Raw genomic sequence first — 10126 nt, 5'->3', positions numbered from 1 at the left:
CCCTCTCCCCTCCCCATCACCCCCCTTAGTTGTAGATTGTGGGCTTGTCTTAGCCTTCCCCCTTAGCTTGTAGTTGGCCTGTGGGCCCTTGAGTAGGATAGATAAAAAAAAAGAAAAAACTATCTTGTTAATCACTGTTAACCTTAAAGTTTTTAAGGACTAGGCTAGATTTGGTGGGCAAGAAAAGAGAAAATTTCCCACAATATCACAGTGCAATTTATCTCTCACATGAGTTATTTTACCTCTTTCTTGCTCTGACTATGTGGATTCATGTAAATGTTACATTTTTCAAGATAGCCATTGGTGTGGCACGCAAATTCCTCCCCACATTGGCAGTGCAGGAAACCCTCTCCCCAAGTTTCCACAAAGCTGGATTTGCTTTGTTAGACAAGTCATTATTCCCCTTGAATAGTATTTCAATGATTGTAATAGCTTCTTTAGTGCATCTCAATAAAGAACATTTTATGCTTTGTTTAGACCCTCAACTACTAAATTGGTTTCCATAGACTCCTAGTCCTAGAGTTTGAAGAACTGCCCTGGTTTCTTTTCTCTCGTTTCCATCTATTGATGGGCAGAGTCACACATTTGCTCTAACTCCTCTTTGCTAAAAGCAGATCTAATGAGAGGAGACTTAAGGCTCTTAGGTTTGGGGCATCATTGTTTTGGCCGCCTACCCTATGATATTGTGAATAGATGATTAGGACTGAGATAAATGAGTTTTACTGTTATAAGAAACTGATGGAATCAAAAAAATTAGTAATGATCAATCAAAATCCAAATATACATTGCACTACTTTTAAATTGCCTCTCTCTCTCTCTCTCTCTCTCCCAAACTCCTACAAGACAAATGCCATTATCATTTCTTGCAACAGTTGCAATGCATCCCACTTATGGCCACTGTCAATATTGTTTTTTACAACATTGCTCAAAAATGACATAGGTTAAAGCTTGTTTGAACCTTCCACCAATATATATATATATTGTTTAAACAATCCAAATGAAAAACAAAGGATGAGGCTTCCACCACTACAGGGTCTAAGAGGGTCATAATGTACATAGCCTTATCCCTGCTCCGTGGAGCATAGTTGTCAAGGCGATCCAAGGCAGTGGAGGGGTGCCTAAGTGCTTAGGCGACAAGGAGCCCAACATTTCTCCCGATTTAGAGAATTGTTCTTGTTCTCTAATAAAATATGACTGGTGAATGATTTGATTTTTACATGAGACTTTCTGTATTAGATAAAGTACAAAATCTGCTTTCTAACAAATTCAAGATTGCTTAAATTGATTTATATTAAAGGGAGTTATGTTCCGGTCCAACCTTACTTGGTGTGCGCAAATGCTGCTTAAAATCGCTCTGAATGGAAATAAGTTTTTAAACATCAAAACAAAAATATTATTTTGCCATTCTTTTGGTTCTTAGTGATGTTCTATTACAATATTATGAAATTTTTAGATTGAGTAAAACCCTAGCATTTGAAAGTTGAAAATCGCCCCTGCAATCAAATATTCAACTTTAGTTTTGTCTTGAAAAGGGAGTTCATTTTTTATCCTTTTGAAAATTTAAATTTTAACTATTTTTACTATATTTATTTGGGTAGTATTTGCTTATTTATGAATGATATCGTAAGTAAACAAAAGATAATTACAAAGTTATTTACTTAAATAGTGTTTGACATAAATCAGTACCAAACCTGTTTCAATACCAATAGAAATGTAAGAAATGGAATAAAAGAATAATATAAATTAAATTAACACCTTGAACTAAGGCGAAATGGCTTAGACCCCAAAAAAACCACTTGGATGCCAAGGTGAGGCCTAGACAACTATGCTGTAAAGAGGCTGTTTTCCCATGTTTAAACTATCCAAATATGAACAAAAAAAATTACAATGTATAGTTAAGCACAAAAATAAGAATGAATATATAAGCAACAAAAAAACTTGGAGTTTGTGAATCAACACGTAAATATATTGATAATCATTTCATTTTTTGTTAGCCAATTGATAATTAAACAACAGGGAGGGGGAGGGGGAGAAGGTTTTATGGATAGACATCCACATGGAATCTATGGACTAGCACCTAAATTTGGGAGGTTGGATGGAGATGAAATTTGTGGACAGGTTATACCCTAAGGTCCTTTTTCCTATGTTAAGTTTTAGTGGAAATGGAGTTAACTACATGATAAAATAAAGCATTAACAAATTCAAGACTTCCAAGAGGACACATAGACAACATGAAAGATCTAATGATTGAATTTAAGCATGAAGTTTGATATGTGGTCAATACAAATCATTCTTTAGATATCTAGTGTTAGAATTGCCACATGTGCCATCCATGTGGCAAAAGTAGATATGTTTGTCCATATACTTCTATAAAACCTTTTTCCTTGAATCAAACACAGATGCAAATTATAAGAAAATTATAACAAGAATGTTACTACAAGATGTTCACTTAATTATGATAAAATAAAAATAATAATAGTTGATCATGCAAAAATGGATTTATGGGAAGACAAATAATAGAACCCAAAAGGGAAAAATAAAAGGGAAAATAGATTCAATAGAAATCCTAAATTGTAAGTTAAAGGCATGCTATATCCTCTTCATCATAATCTTAATAATCATTAGCATCATAAGATTTGACATGTTCGATGGTTCCAATTAAGCATATAAATCTTTTGTTATGAAAATATAATTAAAAAATAAAAAAATATATCCTTAGTGAAGGACTCAAAAAGTCTCATTGGGATTTAGATGGAACTCTTTTAGCCCTTAAAAGAGAAAAAAAACCCCAAAAACGTTTAGGATTTTTTTTGATAAGAAACAAAAAAAAAAAAAAAGACTTTTAGGACACTGATTTTACCTTCATAAAGTTAATTTGATGATAATCAATAAATTAATAAAAGAAATTAAATTTCTTAGAATTCCGCATAACATAAATTTAAAAGTTAATGAGTTTTGAGTTTGGGAGTAAATGGGATTTTACTCTCTCCATTTCCCCATCTGTTATTTTTTATTATTTCCACCCTGCCTGTGCGACACGTGACACAACAAAATCCAATGGTTATAATTAAAACCTCTTGTTTTATCTAAAAGTTAACCCTGGTGTAACCAAACCGAATATTAACCCATGGTTAGACCAAATTCAAACTACCCAACCTAATACGATACCCCAGCCTCTCTCTCCTATTGCCCTCATTCACAGCGAACATCAGTCTTACTCCGACGGAGCACCCTCCACTGCTGCGAAGACCCTGAGAAAAATCCAACTGAACAGTGAGTGCGAATCTGAATCCTTTCCCCTGATTTTTTTCCCTTTCCAGCACCCGGCGAGGATTCTTCTTCTTCTTTCTGCACTTCCCTTCCCCCCCTCTCTTTTACCGCCTTACCCGGCGAGGAGCAATCTCGATTAAACAAAAACAAAGAAAATGCGACCTTCTCCCTCTTTTTCTTCTTCTTCTTCTCGTATTTCTCGTTTATTATCTTCTTGTGTGCCCTAAATTCCTCTTCCCATCTCGCTCGCTCTATTGCTCAATCGCTTCTTCAGTATTGTTTGATCGTCCCTCTGTTCCCAGTCTTCAATTCCACACAAGGATTTTGTGGAATTTTGTTCCATTTGGATTACTTCGTTGCGTTTTCAATCTGTTTTTTACAGGTTTTTTGGTGGGTAATTCCGTTGTCCTGTAGTTCCAACTGAATCAGGTGAGTTATGTTTTCATATCTGTAGATATTTAATTATTGCTGCCTTTCTAGTGTTTTTCCTTTATGCCCTCTTCTTGAAATTCCATTATTTTGGTGGGATTCTGGGAGTTAGGTTTTTGAGTTGGTTGTGGGGTAAGTAGCTATTGACTATGGGTTGGCTTTAGTTGGGTTTGAATGCTCATGATTGTTTTAACTTTGAAACTACAAAATGCGTCTTCTGGCAGACTTGAATTTGAGAGGTATCTAGGGGTAATTACTCTCTCTCTCTTAAGAAGATAAAAGCTATAATTTATTTGATTTCTTCTGTTCATTTAAAACCGTTGAGTTACATTTTCTGTCTGTTTGTGTAAAATAGAAAGCTGAAAGAAATGCAAAAACACTAATTTCTTAATGGTTTTATCACGGTTTTTCAGTCTCAGTTTCTTAATGCCATCACTCTTCCTTATGTTAAAGCGTCATTTTCTTGTCCTGATAATTGTTGTTTGAGTCAATGCATCAGATGGGTTTCCTTGATGATCAAATCAAATGAATGTGCTCCCTTTATCTGTGGAGCACTGCTGCGAAGAACACTGTTGAGGAACCCTACTACGATTTTTCTCCACGTCCCCTCTTTTTAGTTCATCGGAACATAGGAGACGTTCATCTTCGATTTCAGGTAAATTTCAAGGTTCTCTAATGACCCTTGTTGACGTACTTGTTAATTTCAAGTTTCTGTCAAGGTTTTCTGTCCGAGACGTGGTCGTTCCTTGATCTGGATTTATTTGTGTTGGAGCTTGATTTGTGGTTTCTAGAGTCTCCCTTTTCTCGTTTCCGTGAAAACGCTTTGATTTTGTTCGAGTTCTGGTTTATTGCTTTGAATTGGAGTTTTAAGTGACAAAAATCTATTGCTTTGTTACAATTTTCATTAATTCGATTTGAGTTTATATAGTCCATCAGCCATTGTATGTTGAACACATTCATTTGATTTGATCTGCTGATGCAGTGTGAGTTGTCATTACTTTTAAAACTGTATAGCTTAACTGCAAGGAGGAGGAATGTAATTTTGTAGTTGTCGTGATTTTTTTTCTATGCTGCAACATTTCTCCTTCTAATGGCATGTACCCACTTCTTTCTTCTGTTCCTTTCTTTTTCCTTGAGATTTATAGTTAAGAGAATCTATTTGTAGCACTGGATTTGATTGAATCTAGTAAAGAACATTGGGCCAAAATGGGAAAAAACTTACTTGCTTTGATGCAAAGTGATGAAAAAACCAGCCAGTCGAACCAGGCCCTGTTCCCTGGATTGAACAGTGTAGTATGGTGCCAAAATTCTAGGCAACATGTACATAAGAATGTGGATGAGCTCTGGAGATAGATGACTGGAAAGAATAGAACTGGAAAGAATAGAACTAGAAATAAATTTATTTGGATGAATTCTAATGGTTATGAATGTGGCTCCAACTTTAATTCCATGGAATAGCAAAACAGCATTCAAATAACGACACCAATTATAGAAGGGATTAGGGACTTACTTGAGTTGCATTTACTCATCAGTCATCCTCCAAAAATGACTACTACAACTGTTGTGCTAGCTCATTCGAGAATATCTCATTCACATTTTAACATTAAGAAGATAGTTGTAGAAGGCAAATCAAGCACATGGAAGATTACTTGAGAATCCCTACAAACTATAATATACATGCCAAAGATTGTTGTCTAGTCAACCTCAAACTAAGTCATTAAAAACTATAATATATCATTTTTTTATATAGGATTAAACTAACATGATGTATGGAAGTAGGTGAGTCTTTAGCTCAAAAAGGAAGAGCACTTGGGTTTGTTCCTAGGAGATGATGGTTCGAGTCCATCAAGATTCTCATGTTAACTAATTTAATGAAATTTCTTTCAAATTTTTGTCTTGGAATTGATGTTTTTCTTTCAGATTTTTTTTTTTTAAAGTATGGGTGATGGCATAACTAGAAATTAAAAATGAACATCCACATTGGTTTTCCATAATAGAACCAATTGAAAATATAGGTTTGAGCACACAATGAATTATAGTAGAACCACAGTTGAATGAAAATGATCTTGGTGGATTCGAACCACCATTCTCTTAAAACATGCTTGAGACATTCTCATGTTCCAAGTGCTCTACCAATTTGAGCTAAAGACCCAACAAGTAAAGTTTGAAATATTTTAAAGTCTTAACTTATAAATCAGATGTAGAAAACTAAATTGATCTTCCAACATATAAACAACTATAGGAAAATGCAACTAGATTCAACAACAAGCCAATTTTTCAAACATTTACATCTCCTTCTACCCTCATGTTTTTAAATACCTAGATTGCCCTTCCTTTTCACCTGACTCTTCCACCTTGAGTCTTCTCTTTTGCAGACAGCTGAGAAGATCTCTGTGCCTCTTCTTCCTTTTCCTCACAAGCTTGGATAGCTTCTGCTATAATAGAAGCACTCTTAGAGATTGCAGAACCCACGTCATATGAGGTGTTACCAGAGCTGCTGGTTCCTTCTCCACTTCTCCTTCTCTTTGTTGATAAGTTTGAATGCTCACTTGTATCAGAATCTGAACTATCACACATCTCGAAACATAAAATATGGAATCAAACTAATTAATAATGACTGAAAGAAGAAAAAAAATACCAACAAACTGGAAGAACAACCCAAGAGAGAGAGAGAGAGAGAGATCAAGCAACCAACACTCCCTTCTACAAAGAGAGAAAAGGAAATAGCAAATGTTTATATATCAATAAGCAGAAACTGATTTGGAAACCGTTCAAACGGATTTTAGAAAGAAAGAAAAGAAACCCATCTGATGCATTGACTCAAACAACAATTATCAGGACAAGAAAATGAAGCTTTAACATAAGGAAGAGTGATGGCATTAAGAAACTGAGACTGAAAAAGCATGATAAAACCATTAAGAAATTAGTGTTTTTGCATTTCTTTCAGCTTTCTATTTTACACAAACAGACAGAAATTGTAACTCAACGGTTCTAAATGAACAGAAGAAATCAAATAAATTATAGCTTTTATCTTCTTAAGAGAGAGAGAGAGAGACAGTAATTACCCCTAGATACCTCTCAAATTCAAGTCTGCCAAAAGAAGCATTTTGTAGTTTCAAACTTAAAACAATCATCAGCATTCAAACCCAACTAAAGCTAACCCATAGTCAGTAGCTACTTACCCCACAACCAACTCAAGAACCTAAACCTAGAATCCCACCAAAAAAATGGAATTTCAAGAAGAGGGCATAAAGGACAAACACCAGAAAGGCAGCAATAATTAAATATCTACAGATATTTAACTAAAAAAAAAATACACATAATATGAAAACATTACTCACCTGATTCAGTTGGAACTACTGGACAACAGGATTACCCACCAAAAAACCTGTAAAAAACAGATTGAAAACGCAACGAAGTAATCCAAATGGAACAAAATTCCACAAAATCCTTGTGTGGAATTGAAGAGGATCAAACAACACTGAAGAAGCGATTTAGCAATAGAGCGAGCGAGATGGGAAGAGGAATTTAGGGCACATAAGAAGATAGTAAACGAGAAAAACGAGAAGAAGAAGAAGAAAAAGAGGGAGAAGGTTGCATTTTCTTGGAAAGGGAAAAAAATTTAGGGGAAAGGATTCAGATTCGCACTCACTGTTCAGTTGGATTTTTTTCAGGGGTCTTCGCAGTGGAGGGTGCTCCAGGCGTAGTAAGACTGAAGTTGCAGAGGCAAGACAAATCCTTCGTGGCCTAAAGTTGCAGAAGGTTGGAGCTCCGCCCTTCGTCGCCTGAAGTTGCAGAGGGTTGGAGCTCCGTCACGTGCTCTAGCTTCACAGACTCCTCTTACCCTCGACGTCTCCGGTGACTACTCAGACACGATGGGCGCGACCGAGGTTGAGGGATGTTCTCTGTGAATGAGGGCAATAGGAGAGAGAGGCGGGGTATTAGGTCGGGTAGTTTGAATTTGGTCTAACCATGGGTTAATGTTAGGTTTGGTTACACGGTTAGTATATTGAGTTGGTGTAACCAGGGTTAACTTTTAGATAAACGTAAAGATTTTAATTATAACCATTGGATTTTGTTGTGCCACATGTCGCACAGGCAAGGTGGAAATAATAAGAAATAACAGATGGGAACATGGAGAGGAGTAAAATCCAGTAAATGAGCCAATGACTGGTGAAGAAGTATTCCATGCAGAGACTAGAGCCTCCGTCATCGATTGCTTCCGATAACATCTTCCTGCCAGCACAAAACCAGCCAGAGTAAGTGACTCACAGTGAGCAATCCCATCCTCGATCAGTTGACAGAGCATACAAATTGTCAAAGGCCTCCTATTCTGACTCACAGTGAGCAATCCCTCCCTCATAGCTCTTAATATTATCTTTATCATTGTAAAACTGGTGTCTGGTTGAGTTTGAACAGGGTGATAAAATAAATAACTGGCATCTTTTAATGGTTTGTTCTCTTGTTCTATATAAGGACTAACAAAAATTACTTTTTTTTGGGTGTTGTAGTAATATAAGAGTTTTAAAAATGTTCTTGAAGAATATATTTTCTTGGTTTTCTTTCAAGTACTTACAAAATTGATTCTGAGGTAGGAACAAGGTAGCCATGAAAGGACTAGAAAGAGCGAAATATGATATCTATCAAGAGATGTCTTTTTTTGGCCAAGCAATGCAAGATTGGCCAAATAAAAGCCACCCTCAACCAACAATTAGATTTTCTGTTCAAACTGGAAAGTGGTAGACCAAAATCCTCATAATTTCTATCAAGATATGTCTTTTTTTTAGTAAAAGCTAAGGGAAAGTTTTCATATACGGTCGTGTAAGCATGCACGATCGTGTCCCCTCTCACAAAGAGTTGAAAAAGTTATAAACCTCCACCCATTAATTAATGCCTTGAAACTTCCACCCTCTCATATACACGGTTTACATGGCCATGTATGAAAACTTCCCCCAAAACTTAAACAGAACATTATAATTTCAAATAATTCAGGACTATCAATTCCATTACCACAAGAACTGTTAGATAAACCAATAGATAGAGTACTCAATAATTTTTTTAGTAATACTAAATGTGTATCTAAGGAATTAAACTCAGCACCCTGCCCCCTCTATATGCTATGTTCAGATCAATATTTCTGAACTTACTAATTAAAGATTATAGAGGTTCAACTAATTCAGGAACAATATAGTACATCTTCACAATCAATCTTCCGCTATTCCAATAACCATTCTGTTCATTTTAGCTGAATGAAGTTGCCAGTGTGTTAACAAAACAACGCCTAGGAGTGGCGATTTGCAAAAGAAAACGAAAAAGAGAAAACACACAACGCACAATACAAAGGGATTTACATGGTTCACCCCCAAGATGGGAAGCTACGTCCACGGATGAGCAACAGAATGGATTTCACTATCTTTGAATGTTGTAAAACCTCTCATACAGTCCTCCCAGAGAAAACAACATTATATAGAAAAGCCCTAACCTAAAAAGTACAGAATTGCCCCTAAAACCCAAAAATGACCAACTAGTCAGGGTCGGACCAAAACTAAACATATGTTTTATACATATCGTTTCGAAGGTCTCGACGAGCTCTACACAACTCATTGCCTCTGACGGTGTTGTATCCGCTCTTTAGGCCATCCGAGATCTTTTCGAGGCCGAAATGGACCTCCGAAGATCCTCAGAACCACTTTTTGGATTGAAACCATGCTTCACCAATAACAGAACTATGTTGGAAGCATTAAATGATTGGGGCTAACATCATCTCAGGTTTGAAGATCGAAGTCACAAAAGTGCAGTATCTCAATTTCTGGAACTTCTTTTGGCCTTTCGATCTGTTCCATTTTTAAATATTAAAATCTAATGAAGAAACCTTCTGTTCTTGTTTCATCAATTGTCGGCAATGAACAACTGGGCACCTATTTAGCAGCTTTCTGTCGCAACGGAGAACAAGGTTTTTGTTGTGATCATATGCTTTGATAGGGCAGCTCGAGTTCTATTCGGTTGCTCTGCTGATGAATTCTTCGAGTTCAGCAAGTTAAACCCTCTTTCAGGTTGGTTATGTACTCGTTGGAACATGGACATAGTGAATATAATATGTTTGATGTATTATCCTAACTGTGGGCTTGTTGGTATGTCTAGCTGTGGCAGCAGGCAAGGTACTGGAGGGGAGAGCTGTTCCAGATTACACTATCCAAACCAAAGAATGGCAATGCCCAGCATCTCCGAGTTCTGCTAGTTCTGCTAGTTGCTCTTGTGTTGTCCATCTCTTCAGCATCTTCAGGGCAACACTGGGCTATATTAGTTACAACAGATGCTTCGTAATCAGTGAAGAAAAACAGTTGATACAAATAACCGACTAAGGGTTGCCCTAAAAAAAAAAAATAATTTAGTGCATCTTGTGCCAAAAAAGGCACCTCTCTCCCCT

Source organism: Telopea speciosissima, chromosome 9 (genome assembly GCF_018873765.1).
Source record: "Telopea speciosissima isolate NSW1024214 ecotype Mountain lineage chromosome 9, Tspe_v1, whole genome shotgun sequence".
Taxonomy (NCBI): Eukaryota; Viridiplantae; Streptophyta; class Magnoliopsida; order Proteales; family Proteaceae; genus Telopea; species Telopea speciosissima.
Note: the sequence above shows the minus strand (reverse complement) of the source record.